At 44.2% G+C, this 18,417-nt stretch overlaps 1 protein-coding gene, 5 non-coding genes and 9 pseudogenes across 17 annotated transcripts in view; all 15 read right to left on the bottom strand.

Moving 5' to 3' along the window:
- Nucleotides 1–18,417, bottom strand: part of LOC125715510 (protein NYNRIN-like) — a 334,468-nt gene that overhangs the window by 98,075 nt on the left and 217,976 nt on the right. The window lies entirely within an intron of this gene.
- On the bottom strand, nt 519–637 carry LOC125735652 (5S ribosomal RNA). The gene has a single exon (XR_007394945.1). It is a non-coding gene; the product is annotated as a 5S ribosomal RNA (ribosomal RNA).
- Nucleotides 3,568–3,686, bottom strand: LOC125736055 (5S ribosomal RNA). The gene has a single exon (XR_007395338.1). It is a non-coding gene; the product is annotated as a 5S ribosomal RNA (ribosomal RNA).
- LOC125731535 (5S ribosomal RNA) lies at nt 5,207–5,325 on the bottom strand (annotated as a pseudogene).
- LOC125731894 (5S ribosomal RNA) lies at nt 6,207–6,325 on the bottom strand (annotated as a pseudogene).
- Nucleotides 7,400–7,518, bottom strand: LOC125731381 (5S ribosomal RNA; annotated as a pseudogene).
- Nucleotides 8,595–8,708, bottom strand: LOC125732105 (5S ribosomal RNA; annotated as a pseudogene).
- Nucleotides 9,786–9,904, bottom strand: LOC125731895 (5S ribosomal RNA; annotated as a pseudogene).
- Nucleotides 10,979–11,097, bottom strand: LOC125731382 (5S ribosomal RNA; annotated as a pseudogene).
- LOC125732098 (5S ribosomal RNA) lies at nt 12,175–12,293 on the bottom strand (annotated as a pseudogene).
- LOC125736082 (5S ribosomal RNA) lies at nt 13,377–13,495 on the bottom strand. Its single transcript, XR_007395365.1, has one exon. It is a non-coding gene; the product is annotated as a 5S ribosomal RNA (ribosomal RNA).
- On the bottom strand, nt 14,572–14,690 carry LOC125730993 (5S ribosomal RNA). Its single transcript, XR_007391285.1, has one exon. It is a non-coding gene; the product is annotated as a 5S ribosomal RNA (ribosomal RNA).
- On the bottom strand, nt 15,769–15,882 carry LOC125731819 (5S ribosomal RNA; annotated as a pseudogene).
- LOC125733985 (5S ribosomal RNA) lies at nt 16,954–17,072 on the bottom strand. The gene has a single exon (XR_007393314.1). It is a non-coding gene; the product is annotated as a 5S ribosomal RNA (ribosomal RNA).
- On the bottom strand, nt 18,146–18,264 carry LOC125731791 (5S ribosomal RNA; annotated as a pseudogene).

An 18,417-nucleotide genomic window follows, 5' to 3' on the forward strand; every position in this document is an offset into this window, starting at 1 on the left:
CCCTAATTCCTCTGTGATTCCCACTAACCTAAACATTAAGCTGGCATTGAAGGGTGTGAATTACCCCGGCCAATCTGTTCTTTTAAATACAGCTTTTAGCAAGTTTTGAAAGGAGAAGAGCAGAACTTGCTATGCCAATAATATCGAGTCTTCTGTGGCGAAGTGGTTTTTGCATAGAAAACAAAGCGGTCAGTTGAAGAGGAATAATATCAGTACTTTGTTTAAAACTGTGTGTAAAAAGCTGTCTCTTTATCATTAACAATAAGTTGTAAAACGTGAATGGGGAGTGACAGTCTTCAAGTTTGTGAGAAGATCGCGCTCTGGTGGAATAAAGGCACGAACAGCTTACAGCACCTAGAATTACCAGGAAGTATTTAGAGTAAAACGGTGTGTAAAAGCTGCCTTTATGAATGAGAGAAAAAACAAATATATATATAAAATAGTAAAATGGAAGGGGAGTGATACATTTAAATTAATCGTGAAGTGGAGCGCCCCCTGTATAAAGTAAAAGTGAGAAAAGCTTGCAGCACCTGGTATTCCCAGGTGGTCTCCCATCCAAGAACTAACCAGACCCTACCCTGCTTAGCTTCCGAGATCAGACGAGATCGGGCGTGTTCAGGGTGGTATGGCCGTAAGCGAGAGATGCTACCAAAAACAGCCCTTTTGCATTACACGCGTCTATACATGCCAGTTAGTCCCATTGGATCCTACTCCTGTTTTTTTTTTTTTTATCTGACTCACACTGCAGCCCCACCATCCAATCGGCAGCGCCGGACCCACACCAAACATTCACCAAACTACTCAGCCGGCAGCCTACCACAATTATTCCATTCTTTCCGCATCCGCACACTTCCTTCTTTTTAACTCCTTTTCACTACCGCACAGGTTAATCGCCGCACGTCCCCCGCCAGCAAACATTACTCCTTTGCCTACTGCATGTAGGCTTCTCTTAACGACCCTCTGTTATCAACTCCGCTAACAGCCACAAAATCTCCGCCGCACGAAGCCCACTGGTAGCTGCTGAATCACATGTGTAGGATCACACATGCACATATCACAAAGCTTAAATTCCAGGTGGCCTGAGACAAGGCCTACCCTGGTACGAGAAGGCACATATCGACCTAGGCCCCAAAGGGGGGTTTGTGACCCCACACACATAGATAACCAGGGAGGCCAGCACTCCAACTTTTATTGCCCAAAGCTTTAACAACCTACAGAGAGCAGAGTGGATCCCCAGGGACAGGGGCACCTCGACTTGGCACACAACCCCATCCCCCGACGTCCTGCCTTACATACCACTCACCCAGCACCCCACAGAAAGTTTCTTTTAAGTTTGGCTTTTGTATATCTGTATATGTATTTACTCTTGACTACTAGTCTTAATATACAGATATGTACAGGTTATGTTCGAATGTGTCTTAACTTTTGGAGATTCTTTTTCTTTGTTTGACAAACCTTCTCCCCCCCCCTTTTCTTTGCCACATTCCTCGGCAACCCTTATCTGATCTTTGTATTCTACCATGCCTATCTAAGGGTAAGATGTGCTTATGACATGAGAATATGTCATATAATGTCTGTATAAAGGGTAATATCTGTTGAGGTACAACCTAAACCACCTGTACCATATACTGGTGTGAGTAATAGAACATAACATAATAGCATAATATAAGTAATCATTAATTAATCATCACAGATGGTATTTGGTGTGAACCGCTAGGCTGGTACGGCATGTTTGGTATCAAACCGAAGGAAAATCACTCCAGTTTCCAAATCTGGTCAATGGTTACCACAAAAGTGGACATATCAAAAGTTACACCAGCCTAATGAAAATCACAATTACCAGAGAAGTCAGTCTGGTCATAAATCCCAAAAGGACTGATACCGACCCCCTTCCGAAAGCCCGCCAAATGGATGGTCAGCCATTGGTCCAGGACTCGAATTCCTGGTCACTCCTAATCACGAACCTTATGCTATAAAACCTGGCACCTCAGAACAAAGAGGAGAAAGGCGGAGAAAAAGAGAAGAACACGGAGAAACAAGCAGCGTTCTTAAAGCCCGTCGGTGAAGACCCAAAGAACTGCAACTCAGACCAAGCTTCACCAGAAGAAAGAACCGGAGGGACTCCACTCCAACAACCGCTGCAAACACCGCGCCTCCCTGAGAGCCATCACCCATCAGCTCATCAGCCACTGCAACCAACTGCAAAGACCTCCCTCTTTCCTGCATCCAAGTAAACCAACTTCCTTTCCTTTCTAACAACCTAAACTGTCCTATTCATCTGCTATATTCCTTTAGGTTTATATTCCTACAAACTGCTTGCTTTGCAGAACAGTTTTCCCTTTTCAGGTTAATCATTTTAAATCTGGTCATTGCATTTTCATGATTACATCGTTTGTGTCTATTCCGTTATTTCATGTTTATTGTTTGTTAGGTGTAATGTCTGTCTTATGTTAGTTGTAGGAATAAATGCATGTCTTTTTACACAACTTCAGCCTCCGTCATTGAGTGCTCACAATAGTCCCTGCCTCTGTGCGATCTGGCTACTACGCTCTGAAACCTCTAAACTCGCCTGAAATATCGCGAGACTCTCTCTCATCGGCCGTGAGGGGAGCTTCGCTACCGATCGTTTACATTACCTGGTGACGCAGCTCGCTGGACGAGCCCACTAACCCAGCTTATTAAGCGATACTGGTTATTAATGAATCCCATTTAAGTCTCACATTAACAGATATCGGGGATTCACAATTGAGTTTGGAGGAGCCGACCATTCGGCATAACAATTGGTTAATAATCAGCATTAAATAATAATTAATTAAAAGTTAATTAATTTCAAAACATATTGGTGGAGATATTAAAATTTACCTGAGCTAATAATTCCTACACATGCTTCCCCAAAACGTCGCGCTGTCAGAACACTGGGAGCTACACACACCAACAAGTCCATACTGCAGGCTGCAGCCAGAACTATTTTCTACATTCAAACATCGACGGCCTCTTCTCTCTAAAAATTCACCAGACCGCTTCTACCACCAGCAAAGAAGTTTCCATCCCTAATTCCTCTGTGATTCCCACTAACCTAAACATTAAGCTGGCATTGAAGGGTGTGAATTACCCCGGCCAATCTGTTCTTTTAAATACAGCTTTTAGCAAGTTTTGAAAGGAGAAGAGCAGAACTTGCTATGCCAATAATATCGAGTCTTCTGTGGCGAAGTGGTTTTTGCATAGAAAACAAAGCGGTCAGTTGAAGAGGAATAATATCAGTACTTTGTTTAAAACTGTGTGTAAAAAGCTGTCTCTTTATCATTAACAATAAGTTGTAAAACGTGAATGGGGAGTGACAGTCTTCAAGTTTGTGAGAAGATCGCGCCCTGGTGGAATAAAGGCACGAACAGCTTACAGCACCTAGAATTACCAGGAAGTATTTAGAGTAAAACGGTTTCTAAAAGCTGCCTTTATGAATGAGAGAAAAAAAAAAATATATATATAAAATAGTCAAATGGAAGGGGAGTGATAGATTTAAATTAATCGTGAAGTGGAGCGCCCCCTGTATAAAGTAAAAGTGAGAAAAGCTTACAGCACCTGGTATTCCCAGGTGGTCTCCCATCCAAGTACTAACCAGACCCTACGCTGTTTAGCTTCCGAGATCAGACGAGATCGGGCGTGTTCAGGGTGGTAAGGCCGTAAGCGAGAGATGCTACCAAAAACAGCTCTTTTGCATTACACGCGTCTATACATGCCAGTTAGTCCCATTGGATCCTACTCCTGGTTTTTTTTTTTTATCTGACTCACACTGCAGCCCCACCATCCAATCGGCAGCGCCGGACCCACACCAAACATTCACCAAACTACTCAGCCGGCAGCCTACCACAATTATTCCATTCTTTCCGCATCCGCACACTTCCTTCTTTTTAACTCCTTTTCACTACCGCACAGGTTAATCGCCGCACGTCCCCTGCCGGCAAACATTACTCCTTTGCCTACTGCATGTAGGCTTCTCTTAACGACCCTCTGTTATCAACTCCGCTAACAGCCACAAAATCTCCGCCGCACGAAGCCCACTGGTAGCTGCTGAATCACATGCTTCCCCAAAACGTCGCGCTGTCAGAACACTGGGAGCTACACACACCAACAAGTCCATACTGCAGGCTGCAGCCAGAACAATTTTCTACATTCAAACATCGACGGCCTCTTCTCTCTAAAAATTCACCAGACCGCTTCTACCACCAGCAAAGAAGTTTCCATCCCTAATTCCTCTGTGATTCCCACTAACCTAAACATTAAGCTGGCATTGAAGGGTGTGAATTATGCCTACTACAATTATTCCATTCTTTCCGCATCCGCACACTTCCTTCTTTTTAACTCCTTTTCACTACCGCACAGGTTAATCGCCGCACGTCCCCCGCCAGCAAACATTACTCCTTTGCCTACTGCATGTAGGCTTCTCTTAACGACCCTCTGTTATCAACTCCGCTAACAGCCACAAAATCTCCGCCGCACGAAGCCCACTGGTAGCTGCTGAATCACATGCTTCCCCAAAACGTCGCGCTGTCAGAACACTGGGAGCTACACACACCAACAAGTCCATACTGCAGGCTGCAGCCAGAACAATTTTCTACATTCAAACATCGACGGCCTCTTCTCTCTAAAAATTCACCAGACCGCTTCTACCACCAGCAAAGAAGTTTCCATCCCTAATTCCTCTGTGATTCCCACTAACCTAAACATTAAGCTGGCATTGAAGGGTGTGAATTACCCCGGCCAATCTGTTCTTTTAAATACAGCTTTTAGCAAGTTTTGAAAGGAGAAGAGCAGAACTTGCTATGCCAATAATATCGAGTCTTCTGTGGCGAAGTGGTTTTTGCATAGAAAACAAAGCGGTCAGTTGAAGAGGAATAATATCAGTACTTTGTTTAAAACTGTGTGTAAAAAGCTGTCTCTTTATCATTAACAATAAGTTGTAAAACGTGAATGGGGAGTGACAGTCTTCAAGTTTGTGAGAAGATCGCGCCCTGGTGGAATAAAGGCACGAACAGCTTACAGCACCTAGAATTACCAGGAAGTATTTAGAGTAAAACGGTTTCTAAAAGCTAGCTTTATGAATGAGAGAAAAATATATATATATATAAAATAGTAAAATGGAAGGGGAGTGATAGATTTAAATTAATCGTGAAGTGGAGCGCCCCCTGTATAAAGTAAAAGTGAGAAAAGCTTGCAGCACCTGGTATTCCCAGGTGGTCTCCCATCCAAGTACTAACCAGAACCTAACTTGCTTAGCTTCCGAGATCAGACGAGATCGGGCGTGTTCAGGGTAGTATGGCCGTAAGCGAAAGATGCTACTAAAAACAGCCCTTTTGCATTACACGCGTCTATACATGCCAGTTAGTCCCATTGGATCCTACTCCTGTTTTTTTTTTTTTTTATCTGACTCACACTGCAGCACCACCATCCAATCGGCAGCGCCGGACCCACACCAAACATTCACCAAACTACTCAGCCGGCAGCCTACCACAATTATTCCATTCTTTCCGCATCCGCACACTTCCTTCTTTTTAACTCCTTTTCACTACCGCACAGGTTAATCGCCGCACGTCCCCCGCCGGCAAACATTACTCCTTTGCCTACTGCATGCAGGCTTCTCTTAACGACCCTCTGTTATCAACTCCGCTAACAGCCACAAAATCTCCGCCGCACGAAGCCCACTGGTAGCTGCTGAATCACATGCTTCCCCAAAACGTCGCGCTGTCAGAACACTGGGAGCTACACACACCAAGTCCATACTGCAGGCTGCAGCCAGAACAATTTTCTACATTCAAACATCGACGGCCTCTTCTCTCTAAAAATTCACCAGACCGCTTCTACCACCAGCAAAGAAGTTTCCATCCCTAATTCCTCTGTGATTCCCACTAACCTAAACATTAAGCTGGCATTGAAGGGTGTGAATTACCCCGGCCAATCTGTTCTTTTAAATACAGCTTTTAGCAAGTTTTGAAAGGAGAAGAGCAGAACTTGCTATGTATAATAAAGGCACGAACAGCTTACAGCACCTAGAATTACCAGGAAGTATTTAGAGTAAAACGGTGTGTAAAAGCTGCCTTTATGAATGAAAGAAAAAAAATATATATATAAAATAGTAAAACGGAAGGGGAGTGATAGATTTAAATTAATCGTGAAGTGGAGTGCCCCCTGTATTAAGTAAAAGTGAGAAAAGCTTACAGCACCTGGTATTCCCAGTAGGTCTCCCATCCAAGTACTAACCAGACCCTATCTTGCTTGGCTTCTGAGATCAGACGAGATCGGGCGTGTTCAGGGTGGTACGGCCGTGAGCGAGAAAAGCTACCAAAAACAGCCCTTTTGCATTACACGCCTCTATACATGCCAGTTAGTCCAAGTGGATCCTACTCCTGTTTTTTTTTTTTTTTATCTGACTCACACTGCAGCCCCACCATCCAATCGGCAGTGCCGGAACCACACCAAACATTCACCAATCTACTCAGCCGGCAGCCTACCACAATTATTCCATTCTTTCCGCATCCGCACACTTCCTTCTCTTTAACTCCTTTTCACTACCGCACAGGTTAATCGCCGCACGTCCCCCGTCGGCAAACATTACTCCTTTGCCTACCGCATGCAGGCTTCTCTTAATGACCTTCTGTTATCAACTCCGCTAACAGCCACAAAATCTCCGCCGCACGAAGCCCACTGGTAGCTGCTGAATCACATGCTTCCCCAAAACGTCGCGCTGTCAGAACACTGGGAGCTACACACCCCAACAAGTCCATACTGCAGGCTGCAGCCAGAACAATTTTCTACATTCAAACATCGACGGCCTCTTCTCTCTAAAAATTCACCAGACCGCTTCTACCACCAGCAAAGATGTTTTCATCCCTAATTCTTCTGTGATTCCCACTAACCTAAACATTAAGCTGGCATTGAAGGGTGTGAATTACCCCGGCCAACCTGCTCTTTTAAATACAGCTTTTAGCAAGTTTTGAAAGGAGGAGAAGAGCAGATAATATGCCAATAATATCGAATATTCTGTGGCGAAGTGGTTTTTGCATAGAAAACAAAGCGGTGAGTTTAAGAGGAATTATATCAGTACTTTGTTTAAAACTGTGTGTAAAAAGCTGTCTCTTTATTATTAACAATAAGTTGTAAAACGTGAATGGGGAGTGACAGTCTTCAAGTTTGTGAGAAGATCGCGCCCTGGTGGAATAAAGGCACGAACAGCTTACAGCAGCTATAATTACCAGGCAGTATTTAGAGTAAAACGGTGTGTAAAAGCTGCCTTTATGAATGAAAGAAAAAATATATATATATAAAATAGTAAAACGGAAGGGGAGTGATAGATTTAAATTAATCGTGAAGTGGAGTGCCCTCTGTATAAAGTAAAAGTGAGAAAAGCTTACAGCACCTGGTATTCCCAGTAGGTCTCCCATCCAAGTACTAACCAGACCCTATCTTGCTTGGCTTCCGAGATCGGACGAGATCGGGCGTGTTCATGGTGGTACGGCCGTGAGCGAGAAAAACTACCAAAAACAGCCCTTTTGCATTACACGCCTCTATACATGCCAGTTAGTCCAAGTGGATCCTACTCCTGTTTTTTTTTTTTTTTATCTGACTCACACTGCAGCCCTACCATCCAATCGGCAGTGCCGGAACCACACCAAACATTCACCAAACTACTCAGCCGGCAGCCTACCACAATTATTCCATTCTTTCCGCATCCGCACACTTCCTTCTCTTTAACTCCTTTTCACTACCGCACAGGTTAATCGCCGCACGTCCCCCGTCGGCAAACATTACTCCTTTGCCTACCGCATGCAGGCTTCTCTTAATGACCTTCTGTTATCAACTCCGCTAACAGCCACAAACTCTCCGCCGCACGAAGCCCACTGGTAGCTGCTGAATCACATGCTTCCCCAAAACGTCGCGCTGTCAGAACACTGTGAGCTACACACACCAACAAGTCCATACTGCAGGCTGCAGCCAGAACAATTTTCTACATTCAAACATTGACGGCCTCTTCTCTCTAAAAATTCACCAGACCGCTTCTACCACCAGCAAAGAAGTTTCCATCCCTAATTCCTCTGTGATTCCCACTAACCTAAACATTAAGCTGGCATTGAAGGGTGTGAATTACCCCGGCCAATCTGTTCTTTTAAATACAGCTTTTAGCAAGTTTTGAAAGGAGAAGAGCAGAACTTGCTATGCCAATAATATCGAGTCTTCTGTGGCGAAGTGGTTTTTGCATAGAAAACAAAGCGGTCAGTTGAAGAGGAATAATATCAGTACTTTGTTTAAAACTGTGTGTAAAAAGCTGTCTCTTTATCATTAACAATAAGTTGTAAAAAGTGAATGGGGAGTGACAGTCTTCAAGTTTGTGAGAAGATCGCGCCCTGGTGGAATAAAGGCACGAAGAGCTTACAGCACCTAGAATTACCAGGCAGTATTTAGAGTAAAACGGTGTGTAAAAGCTGCCTTTATGAAAGAGAGAAAATAAAAATATATATATAAAATAGTAAAATGGAAGGGGAGTGCTAGATTTAAATTAATCGTGAAGTGGAGCGCCCCCTGTATAAAGTAAAAGTGAGAAAAGCTTACAGCACCTGGTATTCCCAGGTGGTCACCTATCCAAGTACTAACCAGACCCTACTCTGCTTAGCTTCCAAGATCAGATGAGGCGTGTTCAGGGTGGTACGGCCGTAAGCGAGAGATGCGACCAAAAACAGCCCTTTTGCATTACACTCGTCTATACATGCCAGTTAGTCCCATTGGATCCTACTCCTGGTTTTTTTTTTTTTTTTTATCTGACTCACACTGCAGCCCCACCATCCAATCGGCAGTGCCGGAATCACACCAAACATTCACCAAACTACTCAGCCGGCAGCCTACCACAATTATTCCATTCTTTCCGCATCCGCACACTTCCTTCTCTTTAACTCCTTTTCACTACCGCACAGGTTAATCGCCGCACGTCCCCCGCCGGCAAACATTACTCCTTTGCCTACCGCATGCAGGCTTCTCTTAATGACCTTCTGTTATCAACTCCGCTAACAGCCACAAAATCTCCGCCGCACGAAGCCCACTGGTAGCTGCTGAATCACATGCTTCCCCAAAACGTCTCGCTGTCAGAACACTGGGAGCTACACACACCAACAAGTCCATACTGCAGGCTGCAGCCAGAAAAATTTTCTACATTCAAACATTGACGGCCTCTTCTCTCTAAAAATTCACCAGACCGCTTCTACCACCAGCAAAGAAGTTTCCATCCCTAATTCCTCTGTGATTCCCACTAACCTAAACATTAAGCTGGCATTGAAGGGTGTGAATTACCCCGGCCAACCTGCTCTTTTAAATACAGCTTTTAGCAAGTTTTGAAAGGAGAAGAGCAGACCTTGCTATGCCAATAATAACGAGTCTTCTGTGGTGAAGTCGTTTTTGCATAGAAAACAAAGCGGTGAGTTGAAGAGGAATTATATTAGTACTTTGTTTAAAACTGTGTGTAAAAAGCTGTCTCTTCATTATTAACAATAAGTTGTAAAACGTGAATGGGGAGTGACAGTCTTCAAGTTTGTGAGAAGATCGCGCCCTGGTGGAATAAAGGCACGAACAGCTTACAGCAGCTATAATTACCAGGCAGTATTTAGAGTAAAACGGTGTGTAAAAGCTGCCTTTATGAATGAAAGAAAAAAAATATATATATAAAATAGTAAAACGGAAGGGGAGTGATAGATTTAAATTAATCGTGAAGTGGAGTGCCCCCTGTATTAAGTAAAAGTGAGAAAAGCTTACAGCACCTGGTATTCCCAGTAGGTCTCCCATCCAAGTACTAACCAGACCCTATCTTGCTTGGCTTCTGAGATCAGACGAGATCGGGCGTGTTCAGGGTGGTACGGCCGTGAGCGAGAAAAGCTACCAAAAACAGCCCTTTTGCATTACACGCCTCTATACATGCCAGTTAGTCCAAGTGGATCCTACTCCTGTTTTTTTTTTTTTTTATCTGACTCACACTGCAGCCCCACCATCCAATCGGCAGTGCCGGAACCACACCAAACATTCACCAATCTACTCAGCCGGCAGCCTACCACAATTATTCCATTCTTTCCGCATCCGCACACTTCCTTCTCTTTAACTCCTTTTCACTACCGCACAGGTTAATCGCCGCACGTCCCCCGTCGGCAAACATTACTCCTTTGCCTACCGCATGCAGGCTTCTCTTAATGACCTTCTGTTATCAACTCCGCTAACAGCCACAAAATCTCCGCCGCACGAAGCCCACTGGTAGCTGCTGAATCACATGCTTCCCCAAAACGTCGCGCTGTCAGAACACTGGGAGCTACACACCCCAACAAGTCCATACTGCAGGCTGCAGCCAGAACAATTTTCTACATTCAAACATCGACGGCCTCTTCTCTCTAAAAATTCACCAGACCGCTTCTACCACCAGCAAAGATGTTTTCATCCCTAATTCTTCTGTGATTCCCACTAACCTAAACATTAAGCTGGCATTGAAGGGTGTGAATTACCCCGGCCAACCTGCTCTTTTAAATACAGCTTTTAGCAAGTTTTGAAAGGAGGAGAAGAGCAGATAATATGCCAATAATATCGAATATTCTGTGGCGAAGTGGTTTTTGCATAGAAAACAAAGCGGTGAGTTTAAGAGGAATTATATCAGTACTTTGTTTAAAACTGTGTGTAAAAAGCTGTCTCTTTATTATTAACAATAAGTTGTAAAACGTGAATGGGGAGTGACAGTCTTCAAGTTTGTGAGAAGATCGCGCCCTGGTGGAATAAAGGCACGAACAGCTTACAGCAGCTATAATTACCAGGCAGTATTTAGAGTAAAACGGTGTGTAAAAGCTGCCTTTATGAATAAAAGAAAAAATATATATATATAAAATAGTAAAACGGAAGGGGAGTGATAGATTTAAATTAATCGTGAAGTGGAGTGCCCTCTGTATTAAGTAAAAGTGAGAAAAGCTTACAGCACCTGGTATTCCCAGTAGGTCTCCCATCCAAGTACTAACCAGACCCTATCTTGCTTGGCTTCCGAGATCGGACGAGATCGGGCGTGTTCATGGTGGTACGGCCGTGAGCGAGAAAAACTACCAAAAACAGCCCTTTTGCATTACACGCCTCTATACATGCCAGTTAGTCCAAGTGGATCCTACTCCTGTTTTTTTTTTTTTTTATCTGACTCACACTGCAGCCCTACCATCCAATCGGCAGTGCCGGAACCACACCAAACATTCACCAAACTACTCAGCCGGCAGCCTACCACAATTATTCCATTCTTTCCGCATCCGCACACTTCCTTCTCTTTAACTCCTTTTCACTACCGCACAGGTTAATCGCCGCACGTCCCCCGTCGGCAAACATTACTCCTTTGCCTACCGCATGCAGGCTTCTCTTAATGACCTTCTGTTATCAACTCCGCTAACAGCCACAAACTCTCCGCCGCACGAAGCCCACTGGTAGCTGCTGAATCACATGCTTCCCCAAAACGTCGCGCTGTCAGAACACTGGGAGCTACACACACCAACAAGTCCATACTGCAGGCTGCAGCCAGAACAATTTTCTACATTCAAACATTGACGGCCTCTTCTCTCTAAAAATTCACCAGACCGCTTCTACCACCAGCAAAGAAGTTTCCATCCCTAATTCCTCTGTGATTCCCACTAACCTAAACATTAAGCTGGCATTGAAGGGTGTGAATTACCCCGGCCAACCTGCTCTTTTAAATACAGCTTTTAGCAAGTTTTGAAAGGAGGAGAAGAGCAGACCTTGCTATGCCAATAATAACGAGTCTTCTGTGGTGAAGTCGTTTTTGCATAGAAAACAAAGCGGTGAGTTGAAGAGGAATTATATTAGTACTTTGTTTAAAACTGTGTGTAAAAAGCTGTCTCTTTATTATTAACAATAAGTTGTAAAACGTGAATGGGGAGTGACAGTCTTCAAGTTTGTGAGAAGATCGCGCCCTGGTGGAATAAAGGCACGAACAGCTTACAGCAGCTATAATTACCAGGCAGTATTTAGAGTAAAACGGTGTGTAAAAGCTGCCTTTATGAATGAAAGAAAAAAAAAATATATATAAAATAGTAAAATGGAAGGGGAGTGATAGATTTGAATTAATCGTGAAGTGGAGTGCCCCCTGTATAAAGTAAAAGTGAGAAAAGCTTACAGCACGTGGTATTCCCAGTAGGTCTCCCATCCAAGTACTAACCAGACCCTATCTTGCTTGGCTTCCGAGATCAGACAAGATCGGGCGTGTTCAGGGTGGTACGGCCATGAGCGAGAAAAACTACCAAAAACAGTCCTTTTGCATTACACGCCTCTATACATGCCAGTTAGTCCAAGTGGATCCTACTCCTGTTTTTTTTTTTTTTTTATCTGACTCACACTGCAGCCCCACCATCCAATCGGCAGTGCCGGAACCACACCAAACATTCACCAAACTACTCAGCCGGCAGCCTACCACAATTATTCCATTCTTTCCGCATCCGCACACTTCCTTCTCTTTAAGTCCTTTTCACTACCGCACAGGTTAATCGCCGCACGTCCCCCGCCGGCAAACATTACTCCTTTGCCTACCTCATGCAGGCTTCTCTTAACGACCCTCTGTTATCAACTCCGCTAACAGCCACAAAATCTCTGCCGCACGAAGCCCACTGGTAGCTGTTGAATCACATGCTTCCCCAAAACGTTACGCTGTCAGAACACTGGGAGCTACACACGCCAACAAGTCCATACTGCAGGCTGCAGCCAGAACATTTTTCTACATTGAAACATCGACGGCCTCTTCTCTCTAAAAATTCACCAGACCGCTTCTACCATCAGCAAAGAAGTTTCCATCCCTAATTCCTCTGTGATTCCCACTAACCTAAACATTAATCTGGCAGTGAAGGGTGTGAATTACCCCGGCCAACCTGCTCTTTTAAATATAGCTTTTAGCAAGTTTTGAAAGGAGGAGAAGAGCAGACCTTGCTATACCAATAATATCGAGTCTTCTGTGGCGAAGTGGTTTTTGCATAGAAAACAAAGCGGTCAGTTGAAGAGGAATAATATCAGTACTTTGTTTAAAACTGTGTGTAAAAAGCTGTCTCTTTATCATTAACAATAAGTTGTAAAACGTGAATGGGGAGTGACAGTCTTCAAGTTTGTGAGAAGATCGCGCCCTGGTGGAATAAAGGCACGAACAGCTTACAGCACCTAGAATTACCAGGAAGTATTTAGAGTAAAACGGTTTCTAAAAGCTGCCTTTATGAATGAGAGAAAAAAATATATATATATATATAAAATAGTAAAATGGAAGGGGAGTGATAGATTTAAATTAATCGTGAAGTGGAGCGCCCCCTGTATAAAGTAAAAGTGAGAAAAGCTTACAGCACCTGGTATTCCCTGGTGGTCTCCCAACCAAGTACTAACCAGACCCTACCCTGCTTAGCTTCCAAGATCAGACGAGATCGGGCGTGTTCAGGGTGGTATAGCTGTAAGCGAGAGATGCTACCAAAAACAGCCCTTTTGCATTACACGCGTCTATACATGCCAGATAGTCCCATTGGATCCTACTCCTGGTTTTTTTTTTTTTATCTGACTCACACTGCAGCCCCACCATCCAATCGGCAGCGCCGGACCCACACCAAACATTCACCAAACTACTCAGCCGGCAGCCTACCACAATTATTCCATTCTTTCCGCATCCGCACACTTCCTTCTTTTTAACTCCTTTTCACTACCGCACAGGTTAATCGCCGCACGTCCCCCGCCGGCAAACATTACTCCTTTGCCTACTGCATGTAGGCTTCTCTTAACGACCCTCTGTTATCAACTCCGCTAACAGCCACAAAATCTCCGCCGCACGAAGCCCACTGGTAGCTGCTGAATCACATGCTTCCCCAAAACATCGCGCTGTCAGAACACTGGGAGCTACACACACCAACAAGTCCATACTGCAGGCTGCAGCCAGAACTATTTTCTACATTCAAACATCGACGGCCTCTTCTCTCTAAAAATTCACCAGACCGCTTCTACCACCAGCAAAGAAGTTTCCATCCCTAATTCCTCTGTGATTCCCACTAACCTAAACATTAAGCTGGCATTGAAGGGTGTGAATTACCCCGGCCAATCTGTTCTTTTAAATACAGCTTTTAGCAAGTTTTGAAAGGAGAAGAGCAGAACTTGCTATGCCAATAATATCGAGTCTTCTGTGGCGAAGTGGTTTTTGCATAGAAAACAAAGCGGTCAGTTGAAGAGGAATAATATCAGTACTTTGTTTAAAACTGTGTGTAAAAAGCTGTCTCTTTATCATTAACAATAAGTTGTAAAACGTGAATGGGGAGTGACAGTCTTCAAGTTTGTGAGAAGATCGCGCCCTGGTGGAATAAAGGCACGAACAGCTTACAGCACCTAGAATTACCAGGAAGTATTTAGAGTAAAACGGTTTCTAAAAGCTGCCTTTATGAATGAGAGAAAAAAATATATATATATATAAAATAGTAAAATGGAAGGGGAGTGATAGATTTAAATTAATCGTGAAGTGGAGCGCCCCCTGTATAAAGTAAAAGTGAGAAAAGCTTACAGCCCCTGGTATTCCCAGGTGGTCTCCCATCGAAGTACTAACCACACCCTACCCTGCTTGGCTTCCGAGATCAGACGAGATCGGGCGTGTTCAGGGTGGTATGGCCGTGAGCGAGAAAAACTACCAAAAACAGCCCTTTTGCATTACACGCCTCTATACATGCCAGTTAGTCCCATTGGATCCTACTCCTGTTTTTTTTTTTTTTATCTGACTCACACTGCAGCCCCACCATCCAATCGGCAGCGCCGGACCCACACCAAACATTCACCAAACTACTCAGCCGGCAGCCTACCACAATTATTCCATTCTTTCCGCATCCGCACACTTCCTTCTTTTTAACTCCTTTTCACTACCGCACAGGTTAATCGCCGCACGTCCCCCGCCAGCAAACATTACTCCTTTGCCTACTGCATGTAGGCTTCTCTTAACGACCCTCTGTTATCAACTCCGCTAACAGCCACAAAATCTCCGCTGCACAAAGCCCACTGGTAGCTGCTGAATCACATGCTTCCCCAAAACGTCGCGCTGTCAGAACACTGGGAGCTACACACACCAACAAGTCCATACTGCAGGCTGCAGCCAGAACTATTTTCTACATTCAAACATCGACGGCCTCTTCTCTCTAAAAATTCACCAGACCGCTTCTACCACCAGCAAAGAAGTTTCCATCCCTAATTCCTCTGTGATTCCCACTAACCTAAACATTAAGCTGGCATTGAAGGGTGTGAATTACCCCGGCCAATCTGTTCTTTTAAATACAGCTTTTAGCAAGTTTTGAAAGGAGAAGAGCAGAACTTGCTATGCCAATAATATCGAGTCTTCTGTGGCGAAGTGGTTTTTGCATAGAAAACAAAGCGGTCAGTTGAAGAGGAATAATATCAGTACTTTGTTTAAAACTGTGTGTAAAAAGCTGTCTCTTTATCATTAACAATAAGTTGTAAAACGTGAATGGGGAGTGACAGTCTTCAAGTTTGTGAGAAGATCGCGCACTGGTGGAATAAAGGCACGAACAGCTTAAAGCACCTAGAATTACCAGGAAGTATTTAGAGTAAAACGGTTTCTAAAAGCTGCCTTTAGGAATGAGAGAAAAAAAAAAATATATATATATAAAATAGTAAAATGGAAGGGGAGTGATAGATTTAAATTAATCGTGAAGTGGAGCGCCCCCTGTACAAAGTAAAAGTGAGAAAAGCTTACAGCACCTGGTATTCCCAGGTGGTCTCCCATCCAAGTACTAACCAGACCCTACCCAGCTTCCGAGATCAGATGAGATCGGGCGTGTTCAGGGTGGTATGGCAGTAAGCGAGAGTTGCTACCAAAAACAGCCCTTTTGCATTACACGCGTCTATACATGCCAGTTAGTCCCATTGGATCCTACTCCTGGTTTTTTTATTTTTATCTGACTCACACTGCAGCCCCACCATCCAATCGGCAGCGCCGGACCCACACCAAACATTCACCAAACTACTCAGCCGGCAGCCTACCACAATTATTCCATTCATTCCGCATCCGCACACTTCCTTCTTTTTAACTCCTTTTCACTACCGCACAGGTTAATCGCCGCACGTCCCCCGCCGGCAAACATTACTCCTTTGCCTACAGCATGCAGGCTTCTCTTAACGACCCTCTGTTATCAACTCCGCTAACAGCCACAAAATCTCCGCCGCACGAAGCCCACTGGTAGCTGCTGAATCACATGCTTCCCCAAAACGTCGCGCTGTCAGAACACTGGGAGCTACACACACCAACAAGTCCATACTGCAGGCTGCAGCCAGAACAATTTTCTACATTCAAACATCGACGGCCTCTTCTCTCTAAAAATTCACCAGACCGCTTCTACCACCAGCAAAGAAGTTTCCATCCCTAATTCCTCTGTGATTCCCACTAACCTAAACATTAAGCTGGCATTGAAGGGTGTGAATTACCCCGGCCAATCTGTTCTTTTAAATACAGCTTTTAGCAAGTTTTGAAAGGAGAAGAGCAGAACTTGCTATGCCAATAATATCGAGTCTTCTGTGGCGAAGTGGTTTTTGCATAGAAAACAAAGCGGTCAGTTGAAGAGGAATAATATCAGTACTTTGTTTAAAACTGTGTGTAAAAAGCTGTCTCTTTATCATTAACAATAAGTTGTAAAACGTGAATGGGGAGTGACAGTCTTCAAGTTGGTGAGAAGATCGCGCCCTGGTGGAATAAAGGCACGAACAGCTTACAGCACCTAGAATTACCAGGCAGTATTTAGAGTAAAACGGTTTCTAAAAGCTGCCTTTATGAATGAGAGAAAAAAGAAATATATAATATAGTAAAATGGAAGGGGAGTGATAGATTTAAATTAATCGTGAAGTGGAGCGCCCCCTGTATAAAGTAAAAGTGAGAAAAGCTTACAGCACCTGGTATTCCCAGGTGGTCTCCCATTCAAGTACTAACCAGACCCTACCCTGCTTAGCTTCCGAGATCAGACGAGATCGGGTGCGTTCAGGGTGGTATGGCCGTAAGCGAGAGACGCTACCAAAAATAGCCCTTTTGCATTACACGCGTCTATACATACCAGTTAGTCCCATTGGATCCTACTCCTGTTTTTTTTTTTTTTATCTGACTCACACTGCAGCACCACCATCCAATCGGCAGTGCCGGACCCACACCAAACATTCACCAAACTACTCATCCGGCAGCCTACCACAATTATTCCATTCTTTCCGCATCCGCACACTTCCTTCTCTTTAACTCCTTTTCACTACCGCACAGGTTAATCGCTGCACGTCCCCCGCCGGCAAACATTACTCCTTTGCCTACCTCTTGCAGGCTTCTCTTAACAACCCTCTGTTATCAACTCCGCTAACAGCCACAAAATCTCTGCCGCACGAAGCCCACTGGTAGCTGTTGAATCACATGCTTCCCCAAAATGTCGCGCTGTCAGAACACTGGGAGCTACACACACCAACAAGTCCATACTGCAGGCTGCAGCCAGAACTATTTTCTACATTCAAACATCGACGGCCTCTTCTCTCTAAAAATTCACCAGACCGCTTCTACCACCAGCAAAGAAGTTTCCATCCCTAATTCCTCTGTGATTCCCACTAACCTAAACATTAAGCTGGCATTGAAGGGTGTGAATTACCCCGGCCAATCTGTTCTTTTAAATACAGCTTTTAGCAAGTTTTGAAAGGAGAAGAGCAGAACTTGCTATGCCAATAATATCGAGTCTTCTGTGGCGAAGTGGTTTTTGCATAGAAAACAAAGCGGTCAGTTGAAGAGGAATAATATCACTACTTTGTTTAAAACTGTGTGTAAAAAGCTGTCTCTTTATCATTAACAATAAGTTGTAAAACGTGAATGTGGAGTGACAGTCTTCAAGTTTGTCAGAAGATCGCGCCCTGGTGGAATAAAGGCACGAACAGCTTACAGCACCTAGAATTACCAGGCAGTATTTAGAGTAAAACGGTGTGTAAAGGCTGCCTTTATGAATGAGAGAAAAAAAATATATATATAAAATAGTAAAATGGAAGGGGAGTGATAGATTTAAATTAATCGTGAAGTGGAGCGCCCCCTGTATAAAGTAAAAGTGAGAAAAGCTTACAGCACGTGGTATTCACAGGCAGTCTCCCATCGAAGTACTAAACAGACCCTACCCCACTTAGCTTCCGAGATCAGACGAGATCAGGCGTGTTCAGGGTGGTATGGCCGTAAGCAAGAGATGCTGCCAAAAACAGCCCTTTTGCATTACACGCGTCTATACATGCCAGTTAGTCCCATTGGATCCTACTCCTGGTTTTTTTTTTTTATCTGACTCACACTGCAGCCCCACCATCCAATCGGCAGCGCCGGACCCACACCAAACATTC

The sequence above is a fragment of the Brienomyrus brachyistius genome, chromosome 2, assembly GCF_023856365.1.
Source record: "Brienomyrus brachyistius isolate T26 chromosome 2, BBRACH_0.4, whole genome shotgun sequence".
NCBI classification, from domain to species: Eukaryota; Metazoa; Chordata; class Actinopteri; order Osteoglossiformes; family Mormyridae; genus Brienomyrus; species Brienomyrus brachyistius.